This window comes from Lithobates pipiens, unplaced genomic scaffold (genome assembly GCF_037356315.1).
Source record: "Lithobates pipiens isolate NorthernLeopardFrog02 unplaced genomic scaffold, aLitPip1_a1.2 Scaffold_13, whole genome shotgun sequence".
Classification (NCBI taxonomy): domain Eukaryota; kingdom Metazoa; phylum Chordata; class Amphibia; order Anura; family Ranidae; genus Lithobates; species Lithobates pipiens.
In genome coordinates, this window is record NW_027507718.1 from 499,886,746 (window position 1) to 499,894,738 (window position 7,993).

The window sequence follows — 7,993 nt, forward strand, 5'->3', positions numbered from 1 at the left end:
CGTGCCCTCTTCGTCGGCGGCCATTGTAAAATTCAAAAGCTGCGCCGCCGCCTTCGCCTGTGATAGGCGGAACACTGAATTTCCCAGCAGCCTGTGTTCCGCCTATCACAGACGTCGTATCATCCTCGTCCGTAGTACGAGGATGATACGATGTCCGTGATAGGCGGAACACAGGCTGCTGGGAAATTCAGTGTTCCGCCTATCACAGGCGAAGGCGGAGCCGGAGGCGCGGCTTTTGAATAGAATGGCCGCTGTCTGTCTGCTCGACACGCTGATCGAGCGGGCAGACAGCGATGACTCGAGTATAAGCCGAGGGGGGCACTTTCAGCCTCAAAAAAGAGGCTGAAAATCTCGGCTTATACTCGAGTATATACGGTATTTGCTAGAAAATTACAGAGAACCCCAAAACATTATATATATATATTTTTTTTAGCAAAGACCCTGGAGAATACAATGGTGGTGGTTGCAAATTTTTATCTCACACGGTATTTGCACAGCAATTTTTCAAACGCGTTTTTTGGGGGGAAAAAACAGTTTTGTGCTTAAAAAACAAACAAAAAAAACAGTAAAGTTAGCCCAATGTTTGCATAAAGTGAAATATGAAGTTATGCTGAGTAAATAGATATCAAACATGTCACTCTTCAAAATTGCACATGCCCGTGGAATGGCGCCAAACGTCGCTACTTAAAAAATCCCCATAGACGACACTTAAATTTTTTTTTTACTGGTTACATGTTTTGAGTTGCAGAGGAGGTCTAGGACTAGAATTATTGCTCTCGCTCTAACATTCTCGGCGATACCTCACATGTGTGGCACATGCGAGCACATGGGGACATGGGCGCTTTAATTTTTATTTTATTTTTTTATTGTTCATTTTACTTTATTTATTTTAGTTTGACATTTTTTCCCCCAAAAATATATTTTTGATCACTTTTATTCCTATTACAAGAAATGTAAACATCCCTTGTAATAGGAATATGGGGTGACAGGTCCTCTTTACAGTGAAATCTGGGGGGTCAATATGACCCCACATCTCACCTCTAGGCTGGGAAGCCTGAAATAAAAAATAAAAAAAAGATTCTGGCTTTGATCGTACTGGCGAGTTGGTAGAAGCACCGGAGGGCGGTGAGGGGTGGGGGGCGTCTATGGCTGGGTATTTCAGGGTATCACCGAGTATGGCTGGGTATGGCAATTTATGGCAGGGTATTACAGAGTATTGGCGGGGTATTGGCGGGGTACTACAGAGTAATAGCAGGGTACTGCAGAGTATTGGGGGGTACTACAGAGTAATGGCAGGGTACTGCAGAGTATTGGGGGTACTGCAGAGTAATGGGGGTTACTGCAGAGTAATGGGGGGTACTGCAGAGTAATGGCAGGGTACTGCACTGCAGAGTAATGGCAGGGTACTGCAGAGTATTGAGGGTACTGCAGAGTATTGGGGGTACTGCAGAGTAATGGCGGGTACTGCAGAGTAATGGCGGGTACTGCAGAGTATTGGGGGGTACTGCAGAGTAATGGGGGTTACTGCAGAGTAATGGGGGGTACTGCAGAGTAATGGCAGGGTACTGCAGAGTATGCACTGGTATTGCAGAGTATTGGCAGGGAATTGAGGGGTTAAATTCGGTGAGCAGCGATGTGGGCACTGCAGATGCAGCCCACATCGCTGCTGACACCGATCTCTTTCCCCTCCGCTGTACCGATCGGTACAGAGAGGGGAGGGAGGAACAGGCGTCATAACATGACGCCGGTTTGTTTCCAAGTGATCACTCCGTCATTTGACGGAGCAATCACGTGGTAAACGGCCGCTATGAGCGGCCGTTTACCGTGATCCGTGATGCGACCCGGCGGTCACGGATGCTCTCGAGTGCGCACACCTCGGGGCACGCGAGAGCAGAATTCTGGGAGGCCGTTAATTAACGGCCTCTCAGAGTTAAACAACCCCCCTGAAGCCGTTAATCGGCAATGGGCAGTTGTTAAGTGGTTAAAGCTAGATCACTAGCTATATAGGTGAGGTGAATATAGTGGTGTATACTGCAGTCAGGGCACAGACAACAACCACTACACAGCAGCAAGATAGGAAATCAGCCAAAAACGATTGGTGTGTACTGTGTTGAAGGTACACAGAACACCCACTGCTTCAGATGCTAAGTAACACACTACACGAGGCCGCCTCAAAGGCGGCCTTATATAGTGTGGGGCGTGCACTACACAGCCTGAGCTATGATTGGCCACAGGCAGGATGCCTGTGGCCAATCATGGCTCTCCTCGCTGCCGGCGCTGCGATTGGCCAAGCATGCGGGGTCACAGTGCATGCTTGGCCAATCATCGGGCAGCAATGTTCTGCGCCAACGCAGTGCATTATGGTCCGCGCGCGCGTCACTCGAATTTTGACGCGAACGGCCAAAACGTTCGGAATTCGCCGAACGCACGAACAGCCAATGTTCGAGTCGAACGTACGTTCGACTCGAACACAAAGCTCATCCCTAGCCACCAGTGAGAGAGCCATACTGCCCAGCGCCATCAGAGAGAGAGCCACACTGCCCAGCACCACCAGAGAGAGCCACGCTGCCCAGCACCACCAGAGAGAGAGCCACACTGCCCAGCGCCACCAGAGAGAGAGCCACGCTGCCCAGCACCACCAGAGAGAGAGCCACACTGCCCAGCGCCACCAGAGAGAGAACCACGCTGCCCAGCACCACCAGAGAGAGAGCCACACTGCCCAGCGCCACCAGAGAGAGAACCACGCTGCCCAGCGCCACCAGTGAGAGAGCCACATTGCCCAGCACCACCAGAGAGAGAGCCACACTGCCCAGCACCACCAGAAAGAGAAAGACTGAGCCACTACCAGGGTACAGACATGTTACACTGACCAGAGTCGCCCCCGGGGAACCCAGAGGGACCGACCTTCCAGCCGGAGGGATCACTGCTGTAGTTTCGCTGGGTCTGGTAAGAGGGCCTGTTGAACATTATCTATTACTTATCCTAGGGACTGTACTATGTCTGCAGAATCTGACCATGATAATGTGACAATGACATTGTCGAAAAGGGGCGATGCACGAGTAAACCTAAAATGATGCCCCCCTCTGAAAAAAGTTCTGTGGATGCCCATGGTATAGGATACAACTTCTGACAATGTTTTTTTTGTCGGTCTGTGCCTTTAAAACCACGTGATAACTGCCCCCAACCAGCTTAAAAATCAAGAGTTTGTAAACCCTTGATTTAAAAAAAATAAAAATAACAAACATGTCTATACTTAACTTACAATAATTTTGCACAGAGCAGCCCGATCCTCTTCTCCTAGGGTTCCCCCGCCAGCGCTCCAAGCCCCCCCCTCTTTATCAGGTGCTCCCGCGGAACCTCACTTTCCATGAGGGCATCCATGCGGGCTCACTCCTAAGTGCCACAGCATTGGCACAGACAGTGGGACTTCCCCCCCCCCCCCCCCGCTCCCATGTTACAGATTTTGGATGAGAGCAGAGGGAGCCAATGGCTCCTGCTGCTATCAATCTGTCCAAAGAGGAGAGCGACAGCGACTGGAGACGAGACCATTTGCTTACTGGGCACATATACCCCCTTTCTGCCCCCTTTCTGTCCAGGCCAATTTTCAGCTTTCAGCGCTGTGACTCTTTGAATGACAGTTGAGTTTTTATTTTTTGCAAAACAAAAAAAAAAATTTAAAACAAAATAAAAACAAAAACTATTTTCATAGTTATAAAATTTTTCAAACAGGTAATTTTTCTCCTTCATTGATGTACACTGATGTGGCTGCACTGATGAGCACTTATAGGTGGCAATGATGAGCACTGATGAGGCGGCACTGGTGGGCACTGATCAGGAGGCACTGATAAGGCTGCACTGATAGGTGGCACTTATGGGCACTGATAGGTAGAACTGATGGGCACTGATAGGTGGTACTGAAGAGCACTGATAGGTGGCACTGATCTGCGGCACTGATGGGCATTGATAGGTGGCACTAATGATGAGGAACTAATGGGCACTGATTGGCAGCACTGATGGGCACTGATAGGTGGCAATGTTGGGCACTAATAGGTGGCACCCCCCGGTGGCCATCGCCGCGGCACCAACACCCCCATCCCCGGCGGACTGTGCCAGGGCAGCTGGCGGCACGGCACTAAAACCCCATCCCCCGGGTGGCAGGCAATCCAGCACTTACCCAATCTAGATGGCCAGCTGTAGTGTCCTCCAGCATGGTCCACCCACCGGGAAGCGGCGGGGTGCATCCAATAGGATCACCTGACGCTTTGGCCAATCGGGAAACAGGCCTGCCTCCTGATTGGCAGGGAGGAACTTTAGTGTGAAAATAGTGAAAATTAATTCGCTATGGTCACACAACTACGTGGACTCCGAGCGCAGTGCTCTGCGCCCCAAGCCCACCCTTTTTTTAAGCTTATTAGAGCCTCTGGCTCTAATCACGCTCTTCAAAAAAACACCCACCCTGCATTGGGATCCATAGTCCGGCGGCCTGATATGTAGATCAGGGGCCGGACGCATGGATGGGGGAGTGGCGCCCGTTCAACCTCTATGGACGGGCCGCCACTGATGGACACCCTCCTGGCATTCTAAACTGTAGCCATCTTTCAGCTATAGCGTGGGCATGAAGTGGTTAAACTGGAATATAGGCAAGGATTCAAAGATAAAGAATCTGCCTACTCAGTAAGTGACTAAATCAACTGCTGAAAGTGATTTAAAAAATTGAGGGTTTAATATCACTTCCCATTGTTGCACAAAGGAACCCCTTCCCATACTGAATATAAAATCTTCCATCATCCATATGCAACATGTCCCCTTGGCCTTTATAAAGGGGCAATTCATTGAGCCGTGTTTGGTAGACAGGTACACTTGATCATGATAGATGGGAGAAGAGTGTAGAGAAGTGTAGAAAATATTCTTCCCTAGCTGAAATAGAAGTGGGAAAGTTTGCTCAACTGCTCTGCTAACACCAGGAGGGGGCTGCTGAGTGTTGCGATTTGCAGAACGCGTTTCATCCGCCTGCCTCTGTTACATAAAAACCTTGCCATTTCCCTTTGATGCCTCTCCTGACTGCTGGGACGCTGGCTGGCAGCCTTTACAAATGCTCACATGTGAAGCAGCACGGTTTAAAAAGGAATATTTTAAATGCGGGTTCATTAAGAGTTCACATTCCGGTATATAACTGATATGAGTGACATCTCATTCCCACATAAAAAGACAATTTCAACCCAATAACTGGGGCATAAGAAGATCAGGCTGAGCCCCATTCTTTACTTATGGATGGTGGCGGCTTACAAAGGCATCATTTGACAAGGCAGTCAATATATAATATACCGTATGTGAAGTCAAAAGTGCATACGACGGTTAATGCAAGGACTGCAGACCCATCTGTAAGCCGCAATGAAATGAAGGTGTAGAATTTGTTCTTAGTTTTTTTATTTTAATAGGCATTTTATCATGTACATTTTGTCTATTCAAGGCAAAGAAACAGCGTAGAGGTCAACTGTCCTGGGTTTTCCGGGACAGTCCCACATCTCTGTCCTCTGTCCTGATGATACTGTGACATGGGATCACAGCATCACCCTTATCTGAGTTACTAAGCATGCAGAATACCCTGAAGATGAGGAGATCTAGGCAGCGAGTGGGTGGTTCCCACATAATTAAGGGTGGGACACCCATTTTCTGGGCAGGACCAACTGGAAAATGGGAGTATCAAATCTGGGAATTGGGTTGGGGTGACAGTGCCCTGAGGACTGGGACAAAGATGTTGTAATGTCTCGGTCAGGGGTTAGGTTCAAAGACCAGTAGCAATAGCAGTAGAGAGACTTCCACTGACCAGCTGGATAAGTACACAAGCAGGTCACCCTTGCAGATGACATGGGCTCACCCAAAGTGCGGGGTCTAAGCCAGTATTCACCAGAGCTCCTGATGGTGGAGATGGGTTTTGCTCAGTGGCGGCCTGTCAATTAGGGGCTCCCAGGCTCCGCCCCCTCTCTCCATGCCACCTCTTATATGCAATGAATAGATTCATGCATAGCATGAATCTATCCACGGCCACCGCAGCCACCCCCTATTCATGCGTCTGGCCCCTTTCAGGGCACTGGACGCATTCATTCCAGCGGCCAGAGGCTCTAATAGTCTTCAAAATAGGATTGGCTCGGGTCTCAGAGAATGCGCTCCGATTCCCACCCTGGTGTGTTGCAACAGCAAATTAATAATTGCTGTTGCAACACTGATAACCCTCCCAGCCCGTCAGGAAGTGGGTCTGAAACCTGTTTCTCAATTGGCCAATCTTATTGGATGCACAGCACTGGGAGGAGCAGAGAGGAGACGCACCATGGAAGCTGGTCCAGGAGAGGACACCGGAGCAGTTTATTTCCCGAGCCCACTGCGCTTAAGGACAGGGGCAACCCCACTGGAAGATAGCTGTATCAGCTCCACACTCCATAAAGACCTGATAGCTGCTCTCACCGCCCGCCTCCAGGGTAAGGACTGACTGGCAGACAGTGGGTGGGAGGGTTTGCTGGGGGCTTTAGTGCCATGCCGCACACGAGTGGGGGTTAGGGGCAGTTGTGCTAGTGCCGCTTCAACGGTGGCTCGGGGTCGGAGTTGTTTGCACACCCCCAAAAAGAAACCACCAGCCACCACTGATTTTACTACGTTGTAGAACCAGGAGGTAAGCAAGCTGGGGTCCAGTAGCAGATAAAGTAGATGGGATCAAGCAGAAGCTTAGTCAGTAAACAAGCCAAAGGTCAGTAATAAGTGGTTGTAGGTTGGTATCAAGCAGAAGTGTAGTCGAGGACGGTAAGCAGTGGTAGTGGATATAAGGAAAGTTGCAGGTACACAAAGGAGCAAGATATTAGCTGGAAAGATAATAATTGTCACGTACATGAACGGAGACTTAAATGACAAGGTTGGCCTCTCTTGTATCTCCAGCCCAGGCCCCACTGAAGATGGAATAAAGGGTACGGAGGGATAGGAGGAGCATGAGGCAGGCTGGAAGAACATCAGGTCATAAACAGTAGCTATGCACAGAGATCTAGTTGAGGTTAAAGGGGCTTCCATATGTGGTGCACGTTCCAGAGCAAGAATTGGTTACTCCAGTGTGACCAATTCTTGCACATGCCTGTGCTGCGTGAGATCCAGGAGAATAATCCTGACGATTTCAGGAACTTTCTCCAGATGACGGACCGTGTTTTTCGTCATCTGTTGGCATTGTTCACCCCTTATATCAGCAGGCAGTATACCTGCATGAGGCAAGCCATCACTCCGGAGCAGAGGCTAGTTGCCACCTTGCGGTACTTGGAAACTGGGAGAAGTCTACAGGACCTCAAGTTCTCTACAGGCATCTCCCCCCAGGCTCTGGGGATCATTATTCCAGAGACCTGCTCTGCTATTATTCAGGTCCTGCAGAAGGACTATATTAGGGTAAGTTTTCTCCTTTAAGATCACATTATATGTATTTAATGTTTGCTAATGTATTGTATTTCTTTCATCGTTCCCTAATTACCATGATTGTAATATGCTGTGAATGTCTCCTTTATCCTCATGCATGTTGTAAGCTTTTAATGCTCTTTTTTTAGCCTACATGCATATTTGCCTTCACTAACCTCCCCAGCATGCTATCCTGAACCCATATACACCTATAGCCTAGTCCCTTAACAATGTATTTTGTCAGCTCTATTGTAGTGCTTTACCCCCCCCCCCCCCCCCCCCCTAGAATTTTATCAATGGTGCTGGAGGATTTCTTTTTGGGCTCCCAAAGTCACCTCAAACCCTCCCCTCCCATACAATTTTATCCTGCCCCCCCCCCCCCACATACAATTTTATCAATGGGCCATAAAAGGGGGTGAGGAATCTGATAAGTGGGCCTTATATTTTTGTCTTTTTAAATAAATAAAATAATAATAATAATAAATAAAATAAATAAATGTTATACTGATGTTGGGCAAGAATGTTTTTTGTGTAATCTGCTTGCAATGTTATCTGCAAAAGTACTTAT